Below are 22,403 nucleotides of genomic sequence, written 5' to 3'. Positions count from 1 at the left end.
AAGATCAACACATTTGGCTAGAACATCACTTAGAGAATGAAACATTGATATATTTGCATAGCAGCTAATATCATACTGCAGATAACTGCATCCTTACTATTCCCAGGCACTAAAGAGATTTTCTGCAATATTTGCACCAGTATCATACAAACCATTTTTCTGCAGTACTCATAGATCTTATAGCAGAAACAAGGTGAAGACAAAAACCTCCAAAAACTGACTTGTAACTGAAACTATCAGTTGAAACTGCGAGAGTCACTGACCAACTTCTTGGTTAAACAAGATTTTTCTGTTAAAGTATTTTCTAAGTGTTGCCTTCTTTGTTCTCAACTTGCATAGATATCACAAATCCCTGAAGAGCAGCAGAAACAAATCAGAAGTCTGTCAGATTGGTTTTTTTTTTCTTTCGAGAGGCCTCACACCAGCCGGCTGTGTCCTCATCCACAGAACTGCCCCTTCGCTTCCATTTCTCTCCAGAGACCCACAAGGACTCCAAGCAAAGAACAGATCCTCCTACTACCTCCGCCTCCCCCACCCCAGAGAAAGGTACTCAACCCTTTCAGCCTAGTTTCCCTTTCAGCTTCATTGCCTTACCAGTACACACTGGCTATTAGCCCATTTCCCCTTAACTGCATCTATTTCTACTGAACCTGCTCTGTTTGAATGTTTCAGAGACTCATTTCCCGTGAGATGTTGGGATATCCCTTCAGCCCAAGCTCTGACTTCTATGTGCTACCTCCAAGCCAGTAGTGGCCAAAAGGTGTAATTTGCAACTCTGGACCGTGAAGGGCAGCACCACGCAGTGTGGTGCTAAGTTGTAGCCCTACAGAATCTGGTGTCTAGACACAGTTTTTGAGTTAAACGTCAGATTATGTCATTTTGAACATCTCCTTTGGACGTGCTGCATCTCTGCTAGACATTATCAGAGAATGTGACCCTATGTTTTAAAGCAAGGAGAACTGGAAACCCATCACTTTTTAAGTGGCAATCTCCACTAGTTCAGAGAGGAAGGCTGGTTGGTCCAGAGGTGATGGTGCTGACAGCTACTGTGGCAGTAAGCACCTTAAGAAACCCTGGTAAATCGATGGTCTGCATGGGTCTGAGATCTCTACCTCTAAGATGGGATAAGACGCCTGCCTCAGAGCTGGGTCATGAATTTGAGCTGCATTCACCCTCCTCAACTCACTTATCAAAAAGTGCAAGAAAGAAGAGCTTAGTTGTGATCTATAAATATCCTGATCTTTACACTGGCTGCTCAGAAAAAAACAGGAATTTCCATTTTAAAATAATTCACATGTATCCAATACCAGAGGGAAGGAATTCATTCCTTTTCTGTGTTTACACAACGCTTAACACAGCAGCCAAAAAACTAAAATGCAAATAAATTAAATAAATTAATGAAAAGTAATACTCTGGAGAAGTAAACAAAACTTAAATGACAGATAGTTTCAGACCACAGGTGACCACAGAAGACCTTTCCCTAACGACCTTCCCTCCCAGAGATGAGCACTCTGCTAAAATCTTTTATAAAAAATAAAGAGAGAAGGAATAAAATCTAAACAGCAGAATTAATTGCGAGTCACACCAGATAATCCGCTATTCCCTCCAACAAGAAGCATCTCAAGTTTCTCTTTAAATGGGTCAGGATATACTGGTTGTACCTGAAAGTTTCAGGGACTATGAAAACTTTTTAATTCGTTGTAGACCCTTGAAGAGAACTCATGCAAAGTTAATTTGTACTCTTGAATCCTCCTGTCTAAATTATTAGTTAGTATTAAATATTTGAAGTGGAAGATTTTAAAAAGGCATTGCAACTTTGGAGAAACATTAGGCTGAATTGACTTAAAACCTAGTTGGGGATGAATAATCTCCTTTCTAATTATGAACAAAATGTTAATACTTTTTTTTTTTTGGTCAGTAATTTTGTGTTTTACTATTATCTCCAGCTACACACAAATACCCACACAGTTGGAATAGAACAACATTGAAATTAAGGAAACCAAGTTAACACAAGTGGCGGCTGACAAATCCAAATGCAATAGCTAAGTGTATTAGAAGCACAACACAAAGCCATCTTTTTAAATCTGAATAGGTGTGATTTTATGAAATTTACAGGAAGACAAGAAAACAATGTTTCCCAAAAGTCAATGCAAAATGATAGCAAAGCCAACTGCAGATAAACACGGCATTCATTTTGCACCATACCAACAACATATTTTTCATATTAACGTTATCAAAGGCTGAACATGTAAGAACAAATATCATGAAATCAAAGAAGAAACAAACTTCTTGGATCTGTTATATTAAATACAGAAGAATGTGCTGAAAAGATTCTAATAGGCATCCATACTTTTTCTGAATTCTCAATTTACTTAAAGCTATAATATCTCAAAATCTCTGGAGACTTTTATACTTGTCATACATGCAGTTCTTCATATCATGCAAGAACATATTTGCTCTAGAAGCAATTTTGGAGGTGTCAGGCATGTACGTAAAACAGAGGTGGCAGACAAGAACATACAAGATCCCATCATTCACACATAATTTTTCTGTGACTTTGGAAAACCCAACTGGTTTGTCCTATTGCTGCAGTGATACAAAAAAATATTTACATCACTGTTTTTCAGGGATAGGCTAATACATCAACATAGAGCTAATGCCCCCAGTAAAGAAACATCATCAAAGCTCCCTCTTGAAAGCAGAAATGCACAGAAATTATAGAATTTCTTCAAACTTAGTTTACACAGAGTTAAATTAAACATTTTAAAATGTTGTACTATCCTAAGCTGGTGTGCAATATCTTAGGGAGATGCTAAACACAGTTGCTGTTCTCATTCTGGTAAACTTGAATTTCAGAGTTGATTTAAATCATTCCTTGGAAAAAAAAAAAAAAAGGTGTTTGTATAAATATGAGGATGCAATTACTGAGATAGGTAGAAATGCAAGAAATTTATGCACATAACGCATCCCTGAAAGGAAAGATGCTTTCTGTATTTTTTTTTCTCTCCCTAGCTCCATAGCACTGAAATGCACATTTTTTTGCAAAACAAACTCTCCCTAATTCAGGTTTTAAGGAGAATCTGGAGAGGTAGAGGGCTAAGCAGAAAGCTAAAAATTGTGAAATTATTTCCCAAGCTTCTCCAGCTTAGCTAGCAGCACGTCAGATAGTCGCTCATCTACAGCTGCTCCAAACTAAAATTAAATAGACCATTCTGCCTGAATGTAATAGACCTTTAATAAACAGACCCCCAAATTACCTAGAAAACAGGTAAAAAGAATTTTTTTAGAGGTACTCCCACAGGATGAATTCTTGAATTGGTACTATGGGCTTTGAGTGTTGAGGTCAGAGAAGGAGCACACCATCTTCTTTTGGTGGCTTAACAAGGCCAGCAGTGCACGAAAGGTGCGGGTTTTCTCGCAGACCTGGAGATCTGAAAAAAGCGAAGGCATGATTTCACGTCCACAGCTTGGTGTTTGTTGTCTCTTGTGCCTTCTCTGTATCAGCTCATTTCCATTCAGGTTGCACATCGGAACGTACCCTAGCTACTCTGACAAAATACACGGGGCAGGTACAGGAGAGGCTGCTGTTGTCAGGGCAAATTACTACGCAGCTCATCTCAGCAGTGACATTGAACTTTCCTACAAGGCAACGGTGCTCCTCACCCATGGCATTATTGCAGGTGCCCCAGGTACTCCTGGTTAGATTCCAAATTCAGAAGACATACTGATGTCACCAAGCCATATAAAGTGATATTCAATCATAGGATGAAAGGTTTGTGCCAGATCATTTTCTTTTGACGTTCCTTGCTTCATCATCAGAAAAAGGCTCCTGCTTCTTTGACTGAGCCTTCCTCGAATTCTGCTGTCCCAGGTTGCCCCCACCCTTTCTTCTTCGCTTGTGGTAGACTGTGAGTTGCACTCAGGTGGTTCCACACGCTCGATGCAGAAGGGCAGCCCTTGGCCTACAGTCTGCTTAAGTAATTGGCAGGGTACAAGAGATGCAGAGAGCTGGCACTGCTTTTCTGCATGGTGGCTGAATTTCACTTGGGCAGCAGCCATTGCCTCCCTTCGCAAAACCCTATTTGAGGGCGTTAAGCAAATATTTCCAGTTTCCAAAGGTTACAATAGCTATGCTTTTCATTATTGGAGAAAATTAACTTCCTCTGTCAGAAAATCATGGTCTTTACTAAGGTCAAAACCCACTTGGATAGCAAAATATCAAAAGAAAAAGGCATAAGCATTCATGAGATAACAGCAATAGCAATGCAGAGGCTATTCTTTTATCCTAGGTGGTAATGTATTATTTCAGAACGCGCTATCACTTGATGATAATGCTACTTTCACTGTATATCATGATTAATGGTAATCGCTTTTGTACTTCAGAGAATGCTTTGCGTTCCAATGAATACATTAGTGCCTCATTGCTGTAAACATTCTCCTTACAACTTGGCCTACAACACAGAACTAGATGCAAAGCAGTCAAGATGAGGGGGTTTTTTCCCTTGTTTTGATTTTTCTGGGAGATAAGGTTTTTTCTCTGAAGTGAAGAAGGAAATTATTCAACTTTCACTGTAATCTAGCCATGAGTGGTACTCTAAGTCTTCCTAACCCATGGGTTAGTGTTAGGCCTGTAATCAAAGAATACAATTTCTTTTGCATTCCCAGGATTTCCCAATAATGTAGTATGCCAGAATTTGTAGGAAGGAAAAAAAGAGAAAGACACCTTTTCTGTTTTTCATAGGAACCATTTTATCCCTAGATAATACATCAACCCACTATCCTCAGATACCCTTTATGTAATGATCCACATAAAAATTCTTGGTTTTACCAGCCTCCCTTGGATTGACTTATGACTGTAACCCCTGCTCTCTCTTTAGTTTCCTCAATTCTCCTGTATTTTTAAAAACCCTCCCACTCCCGCTGAAGTATGATGGCAAGGAGAGCAAAGTACTACAACAGATCCGATTGCCTAGGGAAGCATTGGGGTCTCCATCATCAAAGGTCTTCAAAACCAGATTAGACAGTATCTGCCAGAAATAGTTTATGTATTGCTTGTACTGCCTTAAGGCAGAAGGACAAGACTAGATGATTTTCTATGATGCTATGACTGTCAGTAAGATTTTTGTACCTACATCACCTAGGGATTTATGAAGAGTAATCTCATATTTCTTTGGATCAAAGATTTAAATTTGGGGACTCTTAAGATATTACAGCAATTCCCATTACCACGCTATAGATAGCACTAATATCTTGGATATATCAGTGAAGCAATTGTTTCGTAAGAATTAATTTTTATAGCAACAACTGTATAAGGCTTTATAAGGCTCCTCTGCTCAAAGGAAGTGTTCCAAGTAAATGAACCATCTTAGCCCTATTTAAGGTTCTGCTAAAGAGCTGAAATGGGATTGTAAGGATCCCAAGGCCTTCCCCTGATGATGTGATTTCCTTCTGTGTTGGCTGTCCACCAAGCCGTATGCCTCCTGCAAAACACTTCCATGGGACTGATGGCATATAAACTATACGGTGATCATCTGCAAGGTAAGAATTTCAAAAGAAGCATGCTGGAGAATACTTACTATTCTATAATACCATCTTGATGTTATATGATACCACTCACTTCATGTAAATTAATACAAATTAAATAACAGTATTTTCATAGCAACTGTATTATCATGATGAGCTATTGCTATTACAAAATATTGACCACATGGTCATCAAAAAAAAAACCCTAATCCTTAAAAAGCTGAGATTCCATCTTCAAATTCCCTGTTTGCTTGAAAGCAAAATGCTAACAGAAGGATGTGATTCAGTGAAGCTATTGGCTCACTGTACGTGAGATTATGAATGCAAACCTGTTCGTATGACAAAAAAGCTAAGGAAACACGGTTACCATGTTATTTATGTCATACACACATACTAAGCTATATGTTTTTGCTGCTTCTTTACCAAAAAAAAAGTCACACTGTGATTTGATGCAAGGCAAGTAAACAGACCTTGGTTTAGAGAGTAAAATTCCTTACCTGAAATTTCTAGGGCAGGCAGCAATAGACTGACATTTGTGTCACATGCACGCTTTTACAGAAGAGATCTCCAGTTTCTTTTTCAACCTCTAACAACTATGTAAAAGGTCAGAGTTTTCAACAACCTTGTAGAAAGTTTCAGTGTAACTCTCTCTGCAGATGGAAGGATATCCCCTATACACCAAAGAAACAGGACCCCAACAACAATCTTTTCAATCATAGTGCCTGAAGTTATTCAGAGACTGAGATCTTGAAATGCTCAAAGTTGTGTGGGTCTGGTAGTAATGCTTTATGCATTTACTTATTATTGGTCAGAAAATACTAATTTGCTGAAACAGAGACTCTCTCAGAATTAGGCACAAATGATTCTCAGCAAGGATGTCTGCAAAACTTGTGTCTAGGCCTTCAGTGGAAGAGTTTGCTCATGTGCCTCACCCGCTCCTTGCAGACTGGGTCTGTGTCTGGCTCTCCTTGAGGTCCTGGCTGACCTTGCACTGGATAGGGTTACTCAAGTCAGTAAAGGGAAAAAATGAGAGTGTGCCAGATCAGGGTAGTCAATGGAGAAAATGAGGGATCACTTTTTCTCCAACCCAGTTATGTTTGACTTCAAGTGGAATAAAAAGGTTGAATCTATGGTGTGATGGTTAGGGCATTTAGGAAACTAAAAGAAGATGGAACTTCTCTGCCCAGAGAAGTTGTGGATGCCCCATCCCTGGAGGTGTTCAAGGCCAGGTTGGATGAGGCTTCGGGCAACCTGGTGTAGTGGAGGATTTCCCTGCCCATGGCAGGGGGATTGGAACTAGATGATCTTTGAGGTCCTTTCCAACCCTAACCATTCTATGATTCTATGAAATCAGTTACAGAGATCTGTGCCTCTTTCTACAACATGTGCCTAACTGCTAGCTAATTTGTTATTCTGTACTAATTCACATTTCCTAATCCTCAAAATTCGCATATCTTTTCTCCCTTGTCATTAGTCTTCATAGGAATACTTTCAGAGGGTGTCCCTTTGGTTCTACCTCAGGAGACAAAGAACAACACACTGATGTTTCTCTATTACAGAGCGTTCTTGTTTTCATGAACTCAAGGCAATTTCAGAGTTAAATTTAGGACCATACTGATGAATATTCACCAGTATTTCCAGGCATCTATTTAGTTTCAGGGATACCTTTTAAATACGTGTTTTCATTTGCTTTTTCAGATCCAAAGCTAGATAGAGTGTACAGAATTCAATGTATCATATTTGAAGGGTTGAAGGGCAGCTGGGATTTTTTCCACAATAGCTAATTGGGATCTCTGATTTTGGACTTCATGAAGGGCAGCTGGGATTTATTCCACAATAGCTAATTGGGATCTCTGCTTTTGGACTTCACCTGCATCCTTCTGCCAATATAATTCTTTATGTCATCCTGGTAAAGCCATCAGAATGTCAGAAGAGATTAATTTGCTTCCCCAAGATTAAAGCAGTGAACACATCAATTTAATCCAGAGTTTTGTGAGATACATAGTCTCTTAATCATCAACAAGGAAGAAAGGTTATGCACTAATAAGAATTTTACAATCGCTAAGCAAAAGATGGCAAAAAAAAGTGACTGTTTTCCAGTTTGGCAGGTTTGCAAATAGCTCCTGATATGAACAAACAAAGTCTTTTTACTGCTTTTATCAATGCTTCACTTCAACACATCAGCCTTGCTTTGTCAACAGGAATAATTCAGCTGAGCCTTAGAAATGTGACTCTGAACCAGTACAACTCCACCAGGAAACCCTCACCCAGCGCTTCATGACAGTAACCACATTGCTCCGATGCTCCGTCAGGTACATATATACGGTGTGAGCCTTGAACCTTGAATCAAACAGGTACCTGCTGCTGTCCACCCTGCAGCTGATTTCATCTTGCATTAGTGTGGCAGGCTGGAAAACGCAGGCTGCCAGGCCTGCCGGCTCACAGGAATCCCTCTGACCCTCTTCTTCATCGCTGTTTTGCAGGAAGGACAGATGGCCTAGGATACAGTGAACACTCAGTATCATAATGTTAATCCATGGTAGTAGGGGAATGACTCTCAAAAATTTTGAAAGTTTCAATAGGCCTCTTTTTTTTCCCATTGCATACTACTAAGGTTACCCTTCCTTTCCCTATTCATATAGTTCACAAAGTCCTTCTCTGCCAAAATTGTCTCAGACTCCACTCTTTCACCCCACTGGCATATCTACACTAGCAGAGAAAAAAAGCACCCTCTGTGCACAACAGCACGCTAATCCCTGACAGCTCCTCTTCCTCCTCTCACTCACAGCATAGTCTTCACAACAGCCTGAGTGGCATTTGAAGAGAAAAAAATGCAAACAGTCTGTCCATCATTTGCTTTCTGAACCGTTTGTATATACCAAATTAATATTGACAAACGTTTTCGTACCCGGGGATCCTGCATTGCTTGGCCTACTCAATCATAAACTCCAGTGATTTTTTCTTTTCCCCTTGGAGGGCTTCCTTGATGTAACAGAAGATGAGGCTTTTAAAATTAGGAGCCAGTCTAGAGCTCATGAAAGTTACAGATCAATAGCGGTGGCGTGAAGCAGCTCGGCACTGTGCAAAAGCACCGGTCTGCTCTGCTGCTGCATCTCAATTACGCCGTGTGACACACCTGCTGTCCCAGTCCTGCTTCTCCTTGGAGGCATGCCTGCTAATGTGCTAATTTATATGGTGCATAGCAGAGGATTGGGAATAGAGGCCTTAGAGACTCATTTTCACCTGGTGCCTTATTAGGGATTTGAACCCACTTTGCTGGAGAGGAAAAGCCAATGAGTACAACCCATTTGCGTCATTTAGTTCTCAATAGGTAGCCAGTTAGTGAATAATGGAATTGCAAGGACTTTGTGCAGGTCATTTCCTTTAACAGATGTTCCTTTGTGAAGCTGCTATCCCATAACAGTTTTGTGGGTTTTCTTTATGCATTAACTATACATTCAGGAGCTATTTATTCCTTTGTCATGAAACAAAATCAAATTAATTACATGTTACTAGTAAAAAGGCAACAATTACATATTTTGCATTTCTATAATATTTCTGCAGATTGCACGTTCTACTACTTTCAGAAGCAGACTGGCTGCAGAGGAGAGAGCTCTTACTGTTCTGTTAATAATGAGAGATACAGAAAGGTTTGGCTGCAGTTCTGGAAACTCCTAGGGTTCTCTGCAATCACAGAACAGCTGAAGCTGGCAGAGACCTCAGGAGATCATCTCGTCTAACTCTCCTGCTCCAAGAAGGGTCAGCTGGAGCAGGTTGCCCAGGACCGTGTCTCCAGTTGAGTTTTGAGTGTCTCCATGAATGGAGCACCACTGAGAAGAGTCTGGCTCCATCTTCTTTACTCTCAAGAGACATTTATGCACCTTGCTGACGTACACACAGGTTAAATAATCTCAACTTTTGCAGCTTCTCCTCACACAACAGATATTGCCGTTCCTTAATCATCTTAGTGGACCTTCAATGGCCTCACTCCAGTATGTCCATGCCTCCCTTGTACTGGGGAATCCAGAAATGGACACAGCACCCCAGATGTGGTCTCATCAAGGCTGGATAGGGGGGAAGGATTGCCTCCTTCAACCTGCTGGTGACACTTTTCCTAATGCAGGCCACAATGCTGCTGGCCTTCTTTGCCACAAGAGCATATTGCTGGCTCATAGTTCACCTTGGTGTCCACCAGAACCCCTAGGTCTTTTTCTGAAAAATTCCTTGGGTAGGTCCCCAGCATGTATTGGCACATGGGGTTATTTCTACTAAGGCGCAGGACTTTGCACATCCTTTGGTTGAACTTCATGAGGTTCTTCTCTGCCTGCCAATGTCCCTCTGAATGGGAGACAATTGTCTCATTTCTCAACCGCTCCTCCTAGTTTTGTATCATCAGGAAACTTGCTGAGCTTACACTCTGCCCCATCATCCAGATGGTTAATGAAGATATCAAAAAGTATTTGGCCCAGTATCAACCCCTGGGGTACACCACTAGTGACTGGTCTCCTGCTGTACTTCATGCCCCTGATCACAACCCTTTGAGCCTCACATTTCTACTAGTTTTAATCCACCTCATTATGCTCATATCTATCTAGTCTGTACTTTAGTAGTTTGTCTGTGAGGATGTTATGAGAGAGAGCACTGAAAGCCTTACGAAAGTCAAGTTAAATAACATCCATTGCTCTCCCCTCAATCACCAAGAGAGTTGTCACATCACAGAAGGCTATCAGGTTGGTCAGGCATCACTTCCCCTTCATGTATCTGGCTACTCCAATCACCTCCTTGTTCTTTATATGTTTGGAAATGGTTTCCAGAATTATGTGCTTCATTATCTTTCATGGACAAAGATTAAGCTGACTGTCCTATAGATCCCTGGATCCTCCTTCTTGTCATTCATGAAGAAACAAGTGACTTCTGCAGATTCTTCAGCCCTCAGGAATCTCACCCAATTGCCATGACTTCAAAGACTTGACAGTGGCCTCACAATGACATTGGACCACTCCCTCAGCACTCATAGGTGCATTTTCTCAGCTCCCATGGACTTGTGTGTGTTCAGTTTGTTTAAATGTTCCCTAACCTGATTCTCCTTCACCAAAAGTAGAGTCTTCCTTGCTCCAGACTTCCTCACTGTTTTCAGCAACCTGGGACTCTTGAAGACGAGTCTTACCAGTAAAGACCGAGGCAAAGAAAACATTGAGTACCTCAGTCTTTTCATGTTCTTTGTCGCAAGTCCCCAGTCCCATTCAACACTGGGCCTGTGTTTTCTCTAGTTTTTCTTTTGCTCCTGATCTACTGGTAGATGCCTTTCTTCTTGTCCATCACCAGATTCAACTCCAGGTGGACTTTGACATTCCTTACCTGATCCCTGCATATTTGTGTCTCTGTATGGTTCTCAAGAACACCTATCCTTGCTTCTAATTCTGGTATGCTTCCTTTTTATAGTTTACATACTCTGAAATGCTACGTATCATCATATCTTAAGGAATGGTAATAAGAATTAAAGGTATTTAGACAACTTCTAGAGTAGTTGCCTTAGCCACTTGGAATGGAATTTACTCCATCCAGTTTTAATGACCAGAAAGACATGTATCCAGTCTAAGTTAATCATCCCCTGAAATTAATCTTCAAGTGACGAACAATCTCCTGGAGGTGATCGTCTCTCCCGACTGAGTACAGAAGCCCTGACTATATATATACAGTTTAGACTATGTGTCTAATTTTCAGATGACTAAAATTCCATTCCTCAAACCACACTGTCTAATTTTGAGCAACCAATAAAGAAAATAAAATAAGCATGTGCATATTTCTGTTTATGTGTGTGTCCACTAACATGCCCACATGTACAGGTGCTGGAGAACTAAACTCCAGAGGTGGAAGGTCCTTATTTCTGTAAACTTTGAAAAAGTAAGCCGCCAACCACAGTGTATTGCTGCACCAGAGATGGAGCCATATAGAGAGTTCTTTTGTTTCTTCTTAAACAAAAGAAGTTAAAACATCTCATAAAGCTACAACCATCCACCGCACAAAAAAAAAAAAAAAGTTTCTTCTGCTTAGTAGTTGTGAAAAATACAGAAGCCAGTGAAAACAGCAATGACAGACAGGCTGGCTGACAACGCATGACGTGGACTTAGACGCTTCTAACTTCTTGGCAATTAGGTTGGTACATCTGCAGCATTCATTTGGCTCAACATTTGAAATTCTTATAGTACAAAAAGTTAAGTACTCTGCCTTCCTTTTTGCTTGTGCTTCATTTGCAACCCACGTTCCTAGGTCAAGAAAAGCACCGATAGACATACAGCTACACAGGTACACAAGGATTTTGAAGGTAAGTCTGGTTTTACTCAGGGAACACGCATAACAGCCTTCAACAAATGCATTACTGGAATAGGCAGAACTTTCTGACACCTTCATACCTTTAAGAAGCTGGCTAAAAGTGATTTCAGAAGGTCACATGCTGAGTCAGATGCACAGCTTGTTCTATACTACCGGGGGTTCAGAGTCAACCCCTCTGCTTCTCCTCTTGTACAGATAAATACATTGGTTGCTTGTATCAGAAGACCAGGGAACTGTTCCTCAGAGTGTTTCAGAAGCAGCATTTAAATCTTTCAGTATTTAGCTACCCAACAGACAGCAGGAGGCTAGCAAAAAGCCCCATCACTGAACAGCGCACGGGACAGGGGAAGAGCTCAGCATTTTGAGTCCAATTTTCAGTTGGTGAAAGTTCACTTAACTGCTGCCCGAGGGAAAAGAGATTTTTTTATTGTTAAAAGACATATTCATGTTTCTTTCTTTGATATAACATTTGAATAACAAGTAGTTGAAACAAAAAATCTCTCCGTAGTGATCAAGAAATATTAAGATAATGAAACCACAGTGATTAAAACATTTAAGTTATTCAGAATTCAAATGTGTCTGTCTAGATGTGAGGAGTCAGACGCTTTCAAAATCCCAAGGCTTAGCATGAGTACAAATGATCTGCTTAGAAAATTATTTTCATTAACTTTTGATTTTTGTTCTCTATGGACCATTAACGCTGTGCATTTGGACAGTGTGGGCTGGTGCCCACAATTTAAACAATTCGAGAGCGTTCATGAATAATCTTGATTTATCCAACCTGTTCCCCCCTGGTTTGAACCCCAGGGGTAACAACAGCCTTAAGGGCTCGCTGTTAAGCGCTAATACAAAACGTTGAAGCTTGAGATTGTCTCTTCCAGATCTTTCAGATGTGTGAGCCTGACAAAGATCTTAATAGAGGAGGGATTTTGCATTTGCCACATTCTCCTGTCTGGAAAGGCAGATAATGCAGAAGTACAGCTTGAGCACCAGGCAGGGGCACAGCCGATTTCAGAGGAAATGGTGAAAAACGAGGGCTTTAGCTTATCGTTCCCCACAGGCTGTTGTGCTGAGCTGCTGCCGCTCAGGTCTCAAGGTCTGTGAAAGCACCACACTGCTGTGATGGATGACAGCCCGTCATCATGACAGTTGTATGCAGCAGCATAACACCACATCTACCGCAGCGATGTATCTCCTGAACTGAACTCAGGAGCCGGATCTGAGGCTGCAACCAAGTGCCGCGCTCAGGCACCGTCGCCCAGGACTGGGCTGAGCACAGGCTGGCAGCTGCCCCGAAGCAGACCTGTGAGGTCGGTTCAGTGGACCCAGCCTTGTCAGGGAGCCTCGCAAGAGTCATGTCAGGCAGTGGGAAATTGTGGTCAGCGCTGAATGCTAGGACCCAGCGCGGGCTCTTCAGTGGCCAGCCTCCCTAGCCTTCTCTGCAGTGAGATGAGAAAGGCAGCTCCTGAGGGTGATTTGGAGTAGGAGCCTAACTAAATCCCCAAGGAGAAGCCTTTCTCTCCTCACTGACATCAGAGAGCGATAACACAGGCTGGACTGCTGAACTGGTGCCTTGGCTAGGTGACCAAAGTGAAGCTAGCACCCCTTTCAAGACGTTGTGCAGGTCTAGAGAGCAACCCATTTCCCCACTCAAGTTTCTGACATGCATTTGAAAACCTCTGTTTTTCTATACTCAAGCAAAACAACAAAGCAGGGTTGAATTTTCAGGGATTGTGTGCAAAAGGACGCAAGACTGAGGCACTGAAAGTGAGCTTTAGATAAAATGCCAAGCACGTACGCAATCCTGAGAGCTGCTTTCCCCCATCTCACTGTATTAATGCCCAACCTCCACACCTGAATTTCATAGCTGCTATTTCATGTAATTACACTTTAGCACAGGGGTGCCGAGTGGAAGGTGATGCCTTACTGTGGAGCACTTCAGTACCCCCTGCATTTCAGTACACTATGTATCTCCAAGCTGGCTTTCCAACTAGTTGTAGCTTTGGATCTGATCTGGGGGTTTTGCTGCTCCCAGGGGACATTTTGGGAGGCAGAAGGGCTTGACCTACTGTTCAGTGTTCTATGCCCATAGCTTGGCCTCTGAAAATTAAAGACTGCAAAGCTGAGCTACTCACATCTCCTTTTTAAAACTCTCTCTTTCTGAATCCCACCCAGTAAGCTCAGCACTTTCTGAAAACTAAGATGTGTTAAATATCCTGTAAGACACAAAGCTTGCTTCAGTGCTGATTGGTTTTGAAATATCAGGCTGTCCAGACACTTGGAAGTGAATCCAATATATACTATTGATTAAAATACATCAGTCTTAACATTAGGCAACACCTTTTAGCGATCCCAGGGCATCTACCCATCACTATGCCTGTGCTTATAGCAGTTCAGGGAGGCAGCTTAATAGGTCAGACAGATCACATGTAGTGATATATGTTCCATGGAATAAAACAGTCAGAAAATAGGTAGGCCCAAGGTTACATGCAAAAAGGGAAAGACGTCAAAGAAGGCAGCTCACTTCTCACTGCTTTTCCATTTCACACTGTGAAAATTACGGATCCTTACACCAGATTTCCAATGAATTACTGCTGAGATCCAAATTGTCAGCAATACCCAATACACAGTGTTGCTGAAGTTCACCTCCGCAGTTCTGGCACTCATTTAATACCAAGATTAGCCCCAGTGTAACTTAAATCTGCTCTAAATTAAGCTGGCTGGGTGAGTTTGGAAAAAAAATAATTCCCTACAGTAGACATAACCAAAATATTGCTGCTGGCCAAGCCACACACATACCCTTTTTTCAAAGAAAATGTTTTCCCTGATGTCTTCTCTGAAGTGACCAAGCTTTATTTGCTTATTCAAATTTCCTAACTGTATTTCCCTTGGGAGCACCACGGTGTCCTCTGTTGTACATAGCCACCTTTTGCACTAGGCCATAATTGACCCCATGTGTTCTCCCCATCCTCTCCTGAGCATGCTGCAGGCCAACCTTCATGCTGGGACACAGCTTTGGCAGGTGGCGTTTCACCTCTGAGCACTGCAAGCTGAGGTCCCTTCCTTACGCGTGGCCACACCTACATTTCCTGCTGTAAACAAAGAAAAGGAAAGTTTTCCATTCTTGTGCTATTTATTTCCACATATCTGCCTTAAAGTGGTCCAAAAGAGTGGAGGTCATGTCCTTTATAAGAATCAAAACAAAACAAAGTTACAATCTTCGCCTGATTTTCTTTTTTCTTTTTGAAAACCCAGGGATATCAGTATTCATCTTTCTTATGCTTCTGCAGTTCTCCTTAGATTGGCAGCTCATCTATCCTTGCATTACAGGTCAGTGTTGAAATCATTCTCTCCTAGGTGTTTCTTCCTATAGAGGTTAATTAAAAAGAACAAAGGGGCAGATACTCCATTGCCTTCTCTTTTGCATAGTCATTTGCACACCTGGATCCGATCCATTCACAACCGGCACAGGGATTCACAGATCTTCACCACCCTCCAGCATGGACTACGAGGCTGTATTAACACGGAGCAGGACAGAGAAGACAACTACTGAAGCAGTGCTTAAATATTTCAAGATCACCATAGTTGCCTGATCGATGCAAAGGTGTTGGCAGGCAGCCTGGTCGCTGAAACAGCTCAGAGGAAGAGGGCATAAGAGCTCAGCAGTGGATTTCAACTTTTGGGATTCTTAGCTGTTGTAAATTCATTTCACTGAGGAAGAGGCCTGTGGCTTTAAACTGTTCCTCCACAACTATGCAGTCTGCCTCTTATAAATCTGCAGGTAAATTTACTGGGCAGGGCAAGAAAACACTACCCACTCAGAACCCCTCTCTTCTTTTATATCAGTACTAGCATATCATGCCAGTGTAAATGGCCATAAGGTTGAGTGGCAATGGAGAATCAAAATAAAACTCATTTCACCTCCCAAATTAATTTGGTTTTGCTTGCCTGATTTCTGTCATTCTTCCAGTTCTCCAGTCATCCATTGACTTTCAGGTTAAACAAGACATGAATTTTAAATGCATCATGCACACAGAAAAGAGACTGTTAGAAATTCTTTAGATGTACTTTAAAGAAGGAAAACAAAGAGGGCACAGGCCTGGGCTGGACAACATTTTTCCACAAACTGCCTTTGCTAGAAAACTGGATTTTCAACTAAATTAAATATTTCCACAGTCAAAAGCCTGAAAACCAAAGTATTTTGATTTGAAAATGCATCCTGATATCTCAAGCATATCATAGTTCAGTTAGTTCATATCCTCATTTTTCCGAGTCAAATGTAATGCACTGTAGTTCTTAGCTTCAGTGATGTGAAAATCATCCTGGACGCTGTAGACTGCCCAGGGAATCTGGTTTAGAGAAGGCAAAGGAAGAGGAGGAACCCAGGAGTACAGCACCCAAGGCATTCTGATGCTATTTTCAAATAGAGATGAAAAAATCTCATATTAAAAGCACAAAGGTAAGGACACGTGTTCCCTTTCTCCCATGGGCTAATGTTTTCCCCACTGCCTCGGAAGCATTATGTTTTCCTCAGCAGTGCTCTTTAGAAAGCATGGAAGGAGGAGCTGCAATCAGTAACGGTACATTTTTCCATCTTCACGAGCGAGCGATGGACAGCAGTGAAAGTGGGGACGTGGTTCTATTCTCAGTGGTGTTCTCACTGACTCATCAGTTTACATCGGCTATAAAGCTCAGGGAATTTCTCAACGGTGTAATGTGAGGCTTGGTTAATTTTATAAACTGCTTTGTGGCCACTATTGCCTAGATGCTACAGAAATTGAACATAAAAGAGCTCAACCTTGAATGAGAAGTGAGTTAGAAGCATAAAATATGAGTGCTACAAGAGGAAAAGACATTAATAAAAGGAATCTTATTAATCACACCTCTGCCACCACACTCTTACTCATATTCTTTGTTTCTCTGGGTCAGGTTCTGCATCTCTTACTTCTGCTGGATAGTAAATACAGGCAGACTGGGAGGCATGACTTCCTGAGAAAGCTGAAGCCCACTGTGGAGGCAGCAAGAGCAAGTTCTCTAAGAATGGAGGATTATGGACAGACTTCTTTGTCGTGCCGAAAGAGTACCTTATTTTCTCTGAGAGCAAGAGGTATTCTAGGGTGGAGGAGAGGCCTAATCCCCAGTGAATATAACCAGAGTTCAGCAGAATATGGTACCAACAGCACTCTCAAAAACAGGATCAAAGAACAAATGAAAAATAAAATGGAATCACTAACATCACCCTCGTCCTTTATTATTTCAAAACTTTTGGCACCTCAAAGAAACAAGACAAAACTGGAAACGTTGCCATACTTACTGTTTCTGGGGAAATACAGACCCGTGGTTTCCAGACGAAATTACTGTGTGTGAAGTCTGATATATTTTAAAGCTCTTTGTAACAATTCACTGCATAATTCAAATGGCCTCTACACTATAAACATCTAACATATTTATGCTGGCAGGACTGTCAGTGCATTTTTGTTATAAGAAGCTTGGAGGTCTGCTACAAATAATCTCTAAAGAGTAACTCTAATTAGCGGCTAAAGTTGGCATATTTCCTGCTATCTGAAATTAGATCAGAGAGTTAGGCTGAGATGAAAAAGCCCTATTAACTCTCTAGGCTTCCAGATCCTGTTTTTTGGTGGAAATTAATGTTTTGAACTTTATCAGCTACTATCTAATGAAGTCTGGAGTCAGTGGTAACAGCAATTTGAGAGAGACTTTACTGCCAGTTGCTTCTGTTAAAGTACCATAGGCACTCTACATATATATCCACAGGAAAACTTTATTTATTGGTTACATGCAGCTGAACAATAGTCAGGAATGATGGTTGAGTGGCCAGCATGCTAGCCTGGCAATTATAACAAGTGGGAGACATTCCTTGCTCCAAGGTACTATTTAATAATTTCTGCATGACCTGGAAAAAGTCACTCTTTGGAGGAGGGTGAAAGCAGGGGACATTCACATATGGCTGGCTATAGTTAAGCAAATCTTTGCTTTTCCTATAGGTTGTGGAAACAGAGAGGCTCCTCCAGACAAAGCAGCCCAGTTTTCTGGCGTTCAGTGACTACAGTTGGCCATTGTGTAGACCTTCATTTGTCTTCAAGTTTGTCATCAGTAGAACAGAAAGAGCATTGCTCCACCTCATGGGAATGTTAGACAGATGAATACTTTCCTCTGCTCCCTAGAGACCTCGACCTGCCCCGGACAGGCACAGCACGAAGCAAACACCATAGCCCTCTCCCCACATGGCTCTCCAGCTTCCCTAGGGCCTTCAGTGGTGAGACTGGGCTTTACATCTCAGTTTGCCTTCCTGTCATGGTTTGATGTGGAGGGGGGGGTGGTTCTGGTGGCAGGAGAGGGGTTTTGCTCCCTGTGACCTCCCCGGTTTTGGAACCGGGTTAGGTTTGGTTCCGGCCACCAGATCAGACTGCCATCCCCCTCGGGATTGAGCCAATAGGGCGCCTCTGCGAATTGCCCTATTTAAGTCAGGACAAAGGGACCGGAAAAGGTGCTTCGCCCAGGATCGAGCAGAGAAGGGAGGAGGGCACTGCCCCCGCTCCCTGGCTCCCAGCCGGGCAGCTGCCTGCGTCGGGCCGGTGCCGCCCACGGAGAATGGCGGCGGCGGAGCCAGCTGGGGAACTCGGGGGCACCCCACTCCCGGGGTGCCCACTGGGCTGAGTTCACCTGGAGAGGACTGAGATCTGAGAGAAACAGCCGCATCGACAGCAGGTCAGTGAGGATGGAGCGGGAGGAGGTGTGCCGGAGCCGAGTTTCCCCTGCGGCTGATGGTGAGATAGCAGGCGGCCCCCCTGCAACCAGGACGGCCTCGGTGGAGCAGAGACCCACTCGCAGCCCGTGGGGAGAAGATGCCTGAGCCTGAGGATGGTCGTGTTGGGGTGCACGACGAGGCAGAGCAGCATCTGGAGTCTGCGTGACGACCCACGCCGGAGCGAGTGGCTACAGCTCCCTAAGTACCCGAGACTGTGGTAAAGCCCACACCGGAGCAATCTGTGGGGAAGGATTGTTTCCAGTGGGCTGGACTCACGTTGGAGAAGTTTGTGGGTTTTTCCTCGTGGGTAGGGGATCCATTGGAGCAGGGGAAAAGGGTGTAAGGACTCCTCCTCCTTTAAGAAAGAAGCAGCAGTAACAGCACGGAATGAACTGACCTGCACTCCCCCAGTCCCTGCCCCCTGTGCTGCTGGGGGGAGGAGGTAGAGCCGGGAGGAAAAGGAAGGAGGGGGGGGAAGGTGTCGGTTTTAAGATCTGGTTTTGTTTCTTTCTGTCCTCTCAAGTAATCGGTTTTTGTTTCCCTTTGTCCTTCTAAGTAATCATTAATAAACTGTTTTGCTTTGAGAAAAGCTCTGCCTGTTTTGCCCAGGACCATGGTTGGTGGGTGCTCCCTCTGTTCTTGTCTCAACCCTCAGTCCCTTTGTTTTTTTTTTCTCTCCTCTCTACTTTACTAGAGAAGGAGAGACTGTGTGAGTTTTAGTTGCTGGATCAGCCTAAAACCACCACACTTCCACACAACTCCAGCAGCTGCGAGGTTTGCCATCGCTGCATGTCTCTTTTTTTAGCTCTGCACAAGTTGGAAAGCACTAAAATGCATAAGCTCCTTTTAAACATCAGGATAGGGAAGGGACAGGTAGAAAGACAGTAGAAAGGAAGGCACAAGTAGTCCTCCCCTTGAGAAATATATTCAAACTTCAGTTATTAGAATTTCTAAACAAGGAAGAGATTTGTCAAGTTGTATTTTACTCAAGAAAACACATGGCAAAGGGAGGGGATTTTTATAACCTGGGGCTAAGCACAGAAAAACAGCGTAATTCTAGAGTTAGCATGTAGACAAAAGAGGAAACATGTTATTAGGTCAGGCTACTTTTGTTTAGACAGAGCCATAGAGAATTTAGGTGATCTTTCAGTTCCGATAATCAGCCTGAGCAGACAAATCAATGTTTTAAGCTCTTGATAGCTACAGTAAAAACAGTAAAGCCAGGCTTGGGTTTCCAAGGAATGTTGTGGTTTTAAAGCAATCCATTATCCCATCAGGCAATGTGGAAATTTTCTGCAGAATCCATCTACCACAACAGAAAGATTGACAATTTAATCAAATCTGCAGTGGAAACTGAATCTTCACAGACAGAATGCCAGTGTATCTTCACCATCTCCTCTGCACCAACCACAAAGTCTACCACACAGAGACTTGCATTTACAATTTGAGACAACTCTCTTCCACCTTTCATTTCTAGCACGAGTGCTTTTTGACACTCTCTCTTTAGTTTTCCTCCTTAAGAGAACAGACAGGATCTGTATAAAAAGGCTTTAAGGGAAGCAGAAAGAATCTACCTCATTAGGCCTGTCTTCACTGCAAAGTCAACATAACTGAACTGTTGTCTCAGGAACGGATCCCATCCAAACAAACAGCTATATTCTTCAAGCCTGACAATGTTTTAAAGCCAAGTTGGTGGCAACGAAGAAGCCAGGGGTCAAAATTCAAGCAAGTGTAATTCATTCTGCTAGAGACCCGACCACCCTACAGGAGGGAATGCAGGCAACGCACAGTTGCAACTACCAGAGCTGCAATCTCATCCTGAAGGTTCGTGCCCAGGAAATTCAAGCATGTCCTCTCAGTATCTTCCGGCAAACTGCAGCCTGCCGTGGCAGGGGAAGCAGTGGGTGCATCTCTGAAGTCTCAGGATTGAATACAGATATGTGCAGGGTGAACGAAGCAACCAGGATGAGGTTTTAGGACAGAAGTCTGGAGAAGCAGGCTCACTTCTGTCACCATAACATTCAATGACAAAAGCAGAGCTGCTTTACAACCCCAGCATGGCAATGAGTGAATCAAATGAGCCCCAGCAACTAACTACTACAAGAATTTTACTTGCAGACTGCAGTAGTTTGCAGAAATGTCTTTATGCAGTTACTATGCATTTCACGTGTCTCTGTGAATGCTATCTGTGTCTTGTATTGGGGAATTAAATCATCCATTTGGTAGGAAGACCTAGACACCGGCAGAGTTATCCAGAAATGAGATCAAGCAATCAAGAATCCCTCACCTGGGCTACTGAAGGAAGCAATGAGCCTTTAGCCGACAGAATGTGTCTGACTTTGGACATGCTTTGCAAAACCACACCAAGGATAAGGGCTTACTCAGGCTGATATAATATCATTTAAAACAGCAGTGTTCTCCGCCTGACCAAACAGTGACAGACTTTAATAAAGGGGACTTCTTCAGTCCGTTTGTTGCCAGAGGGCAATGTGGAGAGATTTGGTCTTTCCTGGGGATCTAAACCAAACCCAAAGACAAGACTAGAGTCAGATTGCATTCAAAACTCTGATGCTGTCATATTTTGCATTTTAACTGTGTGGGTGTTTCTTTTGCTAAGTCTGTTTTCTTAGTGTACGGTATTGTTGTCTCCAAAGGGTGTAACTAGGTGAAACTCGCCAGCAAACTGTGGACAGTTTGGGAGGCCCAAGAAGCACTCTCTGGAGTTGAACAGAAGGCCTGCAGGGTTCAATGTCATGAGCATATGTATTAGGGACACTTAGAACTATTAAAAAAAGATGTGTCTTTTTGTAGACCCAGGGAAATGAAAGCCTATGAGATAATTTACTTTGAACTAATCTCAACAGTCTGGAGAACATTAGAGAAGGATGAGGCCTGTTTTTAACACAGATATCATGTGCTTTTACTAAAGGACATGTTACTATTCAGAACCAGTTTTCCAGCTGCAGTTAATAAGCTCTGGCTTCAGCTCAATTTGGGAAAACACAAAGCAGCTCATTATGATTCTCCCGCCCTAGAAATGGCTCCTCTTTGGTCTGCTTCTCACCATGTGCAGTACGCCCAAGGGAACCTTCAGCTTACTTGATATTCTTGTTATTTGACCTCTAAGATTTGGTAGAGTAGCACAGAGAAGATGTGGCATCTCAAAGAAGCTAGCCCAGTATTTCCAGAACCAGGACCAGGGCAAATGAAACACACCAGCCTGTGCTCTCTGTGGTGGGAAGGCTGTTCCACACTACTCCAAGACCTTTTCCTTCATTGACCCTCTCCTGATGTCCTTGGCACAAAAGCATAGGCAGCATATCTACACCCCTAGCACAGTTGAAGAGAAAGTTCAGAACAGGTGTGGGCATTGCATGCTCCATGTCCTGCCCATATGTGCACAGCCTGTGCGAGCATGCCTGCAGATGAACTAATACACACTCAGGCACCTGCTCTCTTGGGTGTGCTCCAGTCATTCTTGCACTGAATTGTATCAGTGAAGCTAGTCTTGAGACCTTGGAGCGGCCTTTAAAAACAGTGTAGACACAGCCAGTGTGTCACCAATTCCTAAATTTCCCAATGACAAACCTACTGGATTCTCTAACCTAAAATGCACAATATCAACCAAGGACAAAGTAAGCAAGTGTCAAGGAGCAACTTTTGCAGTCACTTCTTCTTCTCCATTCCCACCACAGTAGCAAAGAAATGCTTTCCATTAGTATATTAAGCTAAATAAAGCTTTAATTCTGTTTTATAAATGGTTAGCTCTTCCTCATCT

This window comes from Tauraco erythrolophus, chromosome 1, assembly GCF_009769465.1.
Source record: "Tauraco erythrolophus isolate bTauEry1 chromosome 1, bTauEry1.pri, whole genome shotgun sequence".
NCBI lineage: Eukaryota > Metazoa > Chordata > Aves > Musophagiformes > Musophagidae > Tauraco > Tauraco erythrolophus.
The sequence above is the reverse complement of the archived record's forward strand: the minus strand, read 5'-3'. Positions refer to the sequence as shown.